The sequence below is a fragment of the Phocoena sinus genome, chromosome 4 (genome assembly GCF_008692025.1).
Source record: "Phocoena sinus isolate mPhoSin1 chromosome 4, mPhoSin1.pri, whole genome shotgun sequence".
NCBI classification, from domain to species: domain Eukaryota; kingdom Metazoa; phylum Chordata; class Mammalia; order Artiodactyla; family Phocoenidae; genus Phocoena; species Phocoena sinus.
In genome coordinates, this window is record NC_045766.1 from 91,832,041 (window position 1) to 91,839,458 (window position 7,418).

The following is a 7,418-nucleotide window of genomic DNA, read 5'->3' on the forward strand; positions in this document are numbered from 1 at the left end:
GAAAAATACAAATTTAACTGCCTTCAGAATTTTTATCACCTTGTAATTTAATTAAAATTTTTATGGCCACAAGGCATTCTTTGTAATAAAGCTAAAATGATATGAAGGGGAGCAGCTTCTGGTAATTGATGATTTTTGTCAGGAATTTTAGGTTGCATTTCTAATTCTGCAACCGACTCATTAGATTACATTATGTTCAGCAAGTTACCATTTCTTTGTCAGACAGTTCTGTGGGTGGTGTATTAATATTCTTTTAAAATCTTTTTTTTACCACGACAGGGGCACTCCTCTCGGTACTTATAGGATCCGGAATATATTCATGTATCCTTTATTATATCTTTATAGTTGTTTTCCTTCACTCTTTCTGATTCTTCTAGCTGATCCTTTGTCCCAGATTTTTTTTTCCCCTATAAAAGAATGATAATGCTACCCATCTGGTGGTTGCTTGCCATGAATTGAAGAGGTTTGGGAAAATTCCCTGGCAGAGTGGCACTTACATTTGTATCATCTACGACAGAAATATAATTCCTGTGTTAACATAAATATATCCCTTCTGAAATGTCAAAATGTTTTCAGCCTTCACCAATTATTTTAGCTATTATAAATGGTGGTGATTCTTCTCTCAAGGAAGCTCTCATTTTCCAGCTTCCATAAGAGATAGATACAGTCCATATTAGCATTTAAATATTTCAAATAATATGTGTAGAGGAACTCGCTTTATAAGTTTTTAACATAAATCTAAAGGAGTTAACAAAAAATAAGCTCGTGCCAGAATAGTGTCAGACCCTGCCTTTGTCAAAGACAGTGATACGAAGCTTCCTCTTCTCAACTGTTCCTTTTCTCAACCACAGCTTCCATTGACTTGTTAATTAGTTGAGACTTAAATATTTAATTTTAATGATTTACTACATTTTTCTCAATTACATTTTACTTTATCATTACTCACATACTACAGCACAATTTCCTTTGAAAAGATCTATAAAAGTAATTAAAGACAAAATACTCAGAGTACATATTTTTCATAACTGTACTAAATGATGGGCGAGATCATAAGTAGAGGAAATTGATGAATTGAAGAAGCAAAACAGATGGTAAAGCTGTGTACATGTGCCAACACACTCCAGCTTGCAGGCTGTTCCAGATTCTGCTATGGCCAGAAGCATAGTGAAAGAAATAGCAAGAGCTTGATCCAGCAGGAACAGCCCATAGTCCCCTTGAGTCCATAAAAGCAGGCTTCCTGGCTCTAACACAAGTAGCCCTATGCAAAGCAGTACTCCATGGAAATGCTGTGTTTTCTGACCTTCTGGAAGTTTCTGTGTTAAAGCATATGGTTTTTCTCAAGGGAAGAAGAATCCTCTCTAAATAGCTGTCAAGGCAATAGATGATGTAGATAAATGCATATACAGAGACAAAATGATTCTTTCTTTTCTTATGTATGGCCATCAGTTTTTTTTTGCTATTTGCAATTCATCTTTCCTTTGTTTTGTGCTCATATGTAGCAGATACCCTACTAATCTCTGGGAGTTACACAGATGATTAAAACGATAGTTCTGCTCATAGGTTCATCACTACTTCAATTCACTAAGAAAAGCTTTGAAAGAACCCTATTAGGACAATAAAAATACTGGTAAAGTGAACTGAAAATATTAAATAAATCAAGACAATTTTCTTTTGGCTTCAGAATGTCTTCTCAGTTGCCAAAATGGTGACAAATCCATAATTGAACAAGTGTATCCCCAGCTCCTACCCAAGGTCAATTAGTGTACCAACTAGTACCTTGCAAGTAAACTACATTTCAGTCATCAATAAAAAAGCATGGAAAAAGTCAGGTAATAGAGGGTTTTAATATTTAAATTTTTGCGGAACATTTGTTGTAACAGTGAACGTTTAGAAAGAAACTAAATATCCAACACTATGAGATTGGTAAAATAAAGCATACTATTTTATACTATGGAATATTAGGCAGCCAAGGGAGTCATTTTACAGGACTATTAAATAAGATAGGAAAATACATGTGATATAATGTTAGGTGGAAGAGACCCAAGTCAATTCAGTATAAATTGTTCTGATATTTGTCTGTCTTCCTCAGAACAAATAGTAGATTCCAGTAATGATTTTGGACAACCGTTTCTTAAAATGGATCTTAGGAGGAAATGGACCAACAATCCCTGGGGCAGTGGATTAAGGGGGAAAAATTTACTTTTGATGGAGAAGTTTTTGAGGGTGGCTGAAGCACAGCGGGGCACTCACGGAGGAGGAGGGGACACCACTGTAGGGCTGAGAGGCAAGCTGGTTTGGTCAGAGAGTACGACAGTCATCCCAGGCTTCATGACTTCATGGAACAGTAACCAACTATTTGGAGATCCAGCAGCCGTAAGTTATGACAATCGCACAGGGATGATTGAACCAATGACTTTCACAGTGCAGAGGATAACCAGTTCATGGGTGTATCCCTGCATTGAAACCTAAGACCAAAATTCAAATATGGGTGATATATGACTTTTCTATCTTTTTACTTGTCTATCTACAACACCTTAATAAAACACCTATTTGTTTTCCCTTTTCTACATTCCTGGAGGAAAGTATACTTCATGAATTGGCCAAAATAAACAAGAGACTAGGGAGGTAAATTAGTCTTTAAAATTCTCAACTTAATCCAGAAGATAATTTGTAACCCATGCAGACTACTCTAATGAAACTTATAAATTATTTATGAAACAAGATTATTCAAAAAATAAATAGAGGTTATTAGGATATGTAAACATACCAAGGATGTGAGATAGAATATAAACAGTGCCAAATACAGGCAACAATAATCTTTAAATTAGTCATCTCTGGTCCCCTTGTCTAGCCAAATCCCAGAGAGCATTTTCTTCCCCCTTCAGGAAATTGAATGTAAAAGAGAAGAGAATCTCATCTAAGGGGTTTATTACCCTATCCTGGAAACAAAAATAGAAGATTTAGGTAGATAGGCTTTTGTTTAGTAGTTCACGGTCAAATTGAACAGTATCTCCCTGTAAGCCCACACATTCTCTTATTTCAAGGTCTTCTACTGATACCCCATAAGGCATCAATAATTTATACCTCACTGTGTAATATACATTACTTTGTTCAGATAATCAGAACAATACCCAGCATAAACATTTACTGTACAATAGGAAGTCTTCACTGGGAAGAGTTGGAATTAGAAGAAAAGAAAGAAAATGGAGGGACATGAGGCTTTTCTGGGAAGGGCAGACCTAGTCTAGGTACCTCGTGTGAAGACTCTGAATCCCTAAAGTGAACATAAAGATTCTGGGAATCTGAGGAGTGCAAGAAAGATATAGAATGGGAAGCAGAGGGAAACAAAATCCATTTCACTTCTTAATTTTTTCCTAGACTCCAAAGCTGGTTTTCCACTGAGAATAATCTTTCATCTTTGGCAAGCTATTAATACCAGGTATCAAGAATGACGTTTATTAGGGGTCTGATCATACTGGAAACTCCCAAGCAGGGTAAATGCTTTATTCATCTTCTTTAGCTCTGGTTTATAGTAGTGAGATAAGTCAAAGGTAAACAGAGGAACAGGATGGTGACTTCTTTCCTGAGACTTACTGCCAAAAAAGGAATCAATTAAACCTAGTCGTTAAAGTTTATAACAGGCGTTTGTGCTGGGTCCAGAGGCAATGGAGACAAAAGGCTAGGTGAAAGTGGTCAGTTTGCTTGGGAGAGGCAAAGTCAAGAGACGCTTTATAGAGCAGGTGATGTTCATGCTGATGTCTGATATTCATTCTTGGAAGAAAAAGCACAGAGCGTATTCCAGACAAAAGGAGAAGCAGTGTAAACCAAAGTCATGGGTTCCACCAGGGTCCAATTGTACCTCCAGTGCTATTTCATTCAATTTCAACCCATAACTAGTATAATAATTTATGAAACTGCCTCACTCCAAATCTAATCATTAGACACCCATTAACATATCCATAATGCTTTCTTTAGCTCTGTATTCACAAAGGATCTACCTATCAGATCAGGGCTTATCCCACTAATTCACAAATATAATGACTATTTTGAAGTCCAAGACATGTGTCTGATATTATTATTTCTCTTTCTTAAGATAGAAAACACTAGAAATAAAACTTCCTTCTCCTAGATTGTAAAATGAGTCTGTGACGCCTTGTAGTTCTCAGTTTAAGTCATGTTTCAACTCAGAAAATTTCTTTACATAAATCACAGGTGAGCTCAGTAACAGATTTTTCTATCAGACTTGCACCTGTGAACCTCAGTTGAAGGTCTATTATTTCCTGGCTGTGAACTGAACTTTATCAACAGTGGTTACATAATAAACATGCCAAACCACCTGGTAGGTACTCTACAACACTGATACTTTGAGAAAGGGTGGCCCAGTCCTTCAGCAGAATAGTACTTTGAGAGTCAAAAGAGTTCATTGTAGCAGTAACAAACACATTGGGTAAGTATGCATTCATATATTGCGGATTTTTTCCTCTTACAGTATGTGAGCACAGGCTAAAAAAAGAAAGAAGTCCAAAATAGCCTATAAAATACTTCCTTAAGGTAGCGACATATGAAATTAGAGCAGCTGAATGTTTGACTTTCTGAAATTGCTTCTTGTAAAGCAGAAATGTCTTATTCAGTATGCACACGTGATAGTGAAGGCAGCCGCCGTGTAGAGTTCTGTGATTCTGTGCCAGACCTAGATGCTGAAGTGCTAAGGGTGCCTAGAAAGTCAGATGGTTGCTTTCTTTGAGGGCTTGCCCATACATGTTTCTAATCTCTGCATGGAGAGATAAGATATGCTCTTTAGGTGAAATGAATGGCGGAAAAGTGAGTACGTATACCTGGGTCCTTAACTTTCAGACACCATGCCAGCAACTTGACACAGCAAGAGACTGTTAAGCATTAAAATCCTTAGTGCCTCATTGGAATTTTTTCTCAAATTCACGCATGAGGATGTGATTTTCTTTTATACAGAAACACAAAGGCCATCCAGTTCAACCACTCATTTAACACTTTGGGAAACTGAGGCCCAAAGAAGTAAAGGGACAGGACCACAAAGCCAAGACTGGACCCAGCTTTTCTGGACTCCTAAGGTGCCAAATGTGGCTAGGACGGCTGGAGGTCATCCAGCTCAGGCATTTACCACCATGGACTGTACTTATTAAATCTCTCTCTAGAGACCTTAAGTTCAAAATATGTTCTGACTCTAAAATCCTGCCTGTATTATGTAATAATTAATTACCCATATTCTTCAAGGTCATTCATAATTAGCCTTTATTCACTCTTTTAACAAACACTTATCTAGTATTTCTTATAAATCATGCATTATATTGTAAATGAAAAACAACATGGTCCCTGTTTTTATGGAGCTTTTGGTACTCTAGGTAATTTATAATATAATTGCCTTATATACTGTCATACAATTCCAATTTGAACAAGTGCTACAAGGAAAAACAAAGGACAGTGTTCAATGATAGAAAATAATGAGGGACTGACTATTTTAGAGTTGATGGTTAGAAGAACCATCGAGGGAGGGACATTTGAAATCCAATTGCAAAGATGAATGCAGTTAGTCAGATGGAGGGTGGTGGGTGTAGGAGTGGGAAATCCTGGCAAAGGGAATAGCACAAGCAGAAGCCTTGGCCTCTGTGTTTGAGGCACTAAAGGCAGGTGAATGCACACGGAGAACAGAGAGTCAGGGGTGAGTGACTGAGCGTGAAATTGGGAAAGTAGTCAGGGACCAGAGCACATAAGGCCTAACAGGTGATGCTAAGGAGGATGAACTTTATTCCAGGTGCAATGGGAAGTTTTTAAAGCGTTTTTCAGCTGGGATGTTAATATGAGTCAATTTGCATTGTTAAAATGACCAACATTTCTGATCAGCATTTAGTAATTACCAGGGTTAGCATACAAAGTAGATACGTGACAGCTAGAATCACAGAAACTTTCACTTAAACTGTCTTGGTTCAGGATGTTTTACAACTTCCACAAGTATGGAAGCCCAGCAACTACAGTAGGCAAGACATCAAAAGTGCAAACAGACAGATGATGATTTTTTTATGGAGGAAGGTCCAGTACTCACCATTCCACCTGTTTGTTCTTTGGGTTTCAACCTTATACCCCTGACACTCAGTTTCTTCCCTTCTCTTTATTTACTTACTTACTTACTTATTTATGGCTGCGTTGGGTCTTCGTTGCTGCGCGCAGGCTTTCTTTAGTTGCGGTGAGCGGTGGCTACTGTTCATTGTGGTGCAGGGGCTTCTCATTGCGGTGGCTTCTCTTTGTTAAGGAGCGCAGGATCTAGGCACTCGGGTTTCAGTAGTTGTGGCGCACGGGCTTAGTTGCTCTGCGGCATGTGGGATCTTCCCGGACCAGGGCTCGAACCCGTGTCCCCCGCGTTGACAGGCGTCTTCCCTTCTCCTGACCTATACATTGCCTCCTTCTCCAGGTACTAAATTTTCCATTTCTTTTCTGACTTTCCATTTCACCTCTCCTATCTTCTGGTATTTTAAAAATTTTAATATTTATTTATTTATTTGACTGCTTCAGGTCTTACTTGTGGCATGCAACATCTTTTAGTTGCAGCACGTGGGCCCTGACCAAGAATTGAACCCAGGCCCCCTGCCTTGGGAGCGCAGAGTCTTAGCCACTGGACCACCAGGGAAGTTCCTCCTCTGGTATTTTTTCACTCTAGTGATTTTGACAGTCCTTAGCATATAGTAGAGCTAAATTTTTTATGCTCATTGAAGGAATAAGTGGATGAATGAATTATAAATAGGAACTCGGATTTTTCGGTCAACAGAGAAAACCAATGACTATATTGCTAGTGGTAAGAAAATAAAAATAAAAACCAGGTTTTCCCTGGTGGCGCAGTGGTTGAGAGTCCGCCTTCCAATGCAGGGGACACGGGCTTGTGCCCCGGCCAGGGAAGATCCCACATGCCACAGAGCGGCTGGGCCCGTGAGCTATGGCCGCTGAGCCTGCGCGTCTGGAGCCTGTGCTCCGCAACGGAAGAGGCCACAACAGTGAGAGGCCCGCGTACCGCAAAAAGAAAAATTAAAAATATAAAAAGAATAAAAAAATAAATAAAAAGCATAATTTAATTGTTCTGCTTTGTTTTGCTGCCCCCCAATTAACTAATTGCTTGGAGCAAATCTTTCTAGTTTTGTCTTTGTTTTTGAAAAATCTTCATTGTCTTCACTGGATTGAAATTATTGATGCTTAGTAGCTGATTGTATAATACTTTAAAATCAAATATGAGTCACTGTAACATGTCTACACATTGGATACACTGTCCATCTTTTTAAAGAGTACTTCTGGGGTTTGATTTCTCCTTTGAGATTTTGATTTCGCTTATGACCTCCCTGACTCTTGTTCAACTTTTTTCTTCCCCCAGAATGAAAGAGCTGTCAAGTAGTCATGCC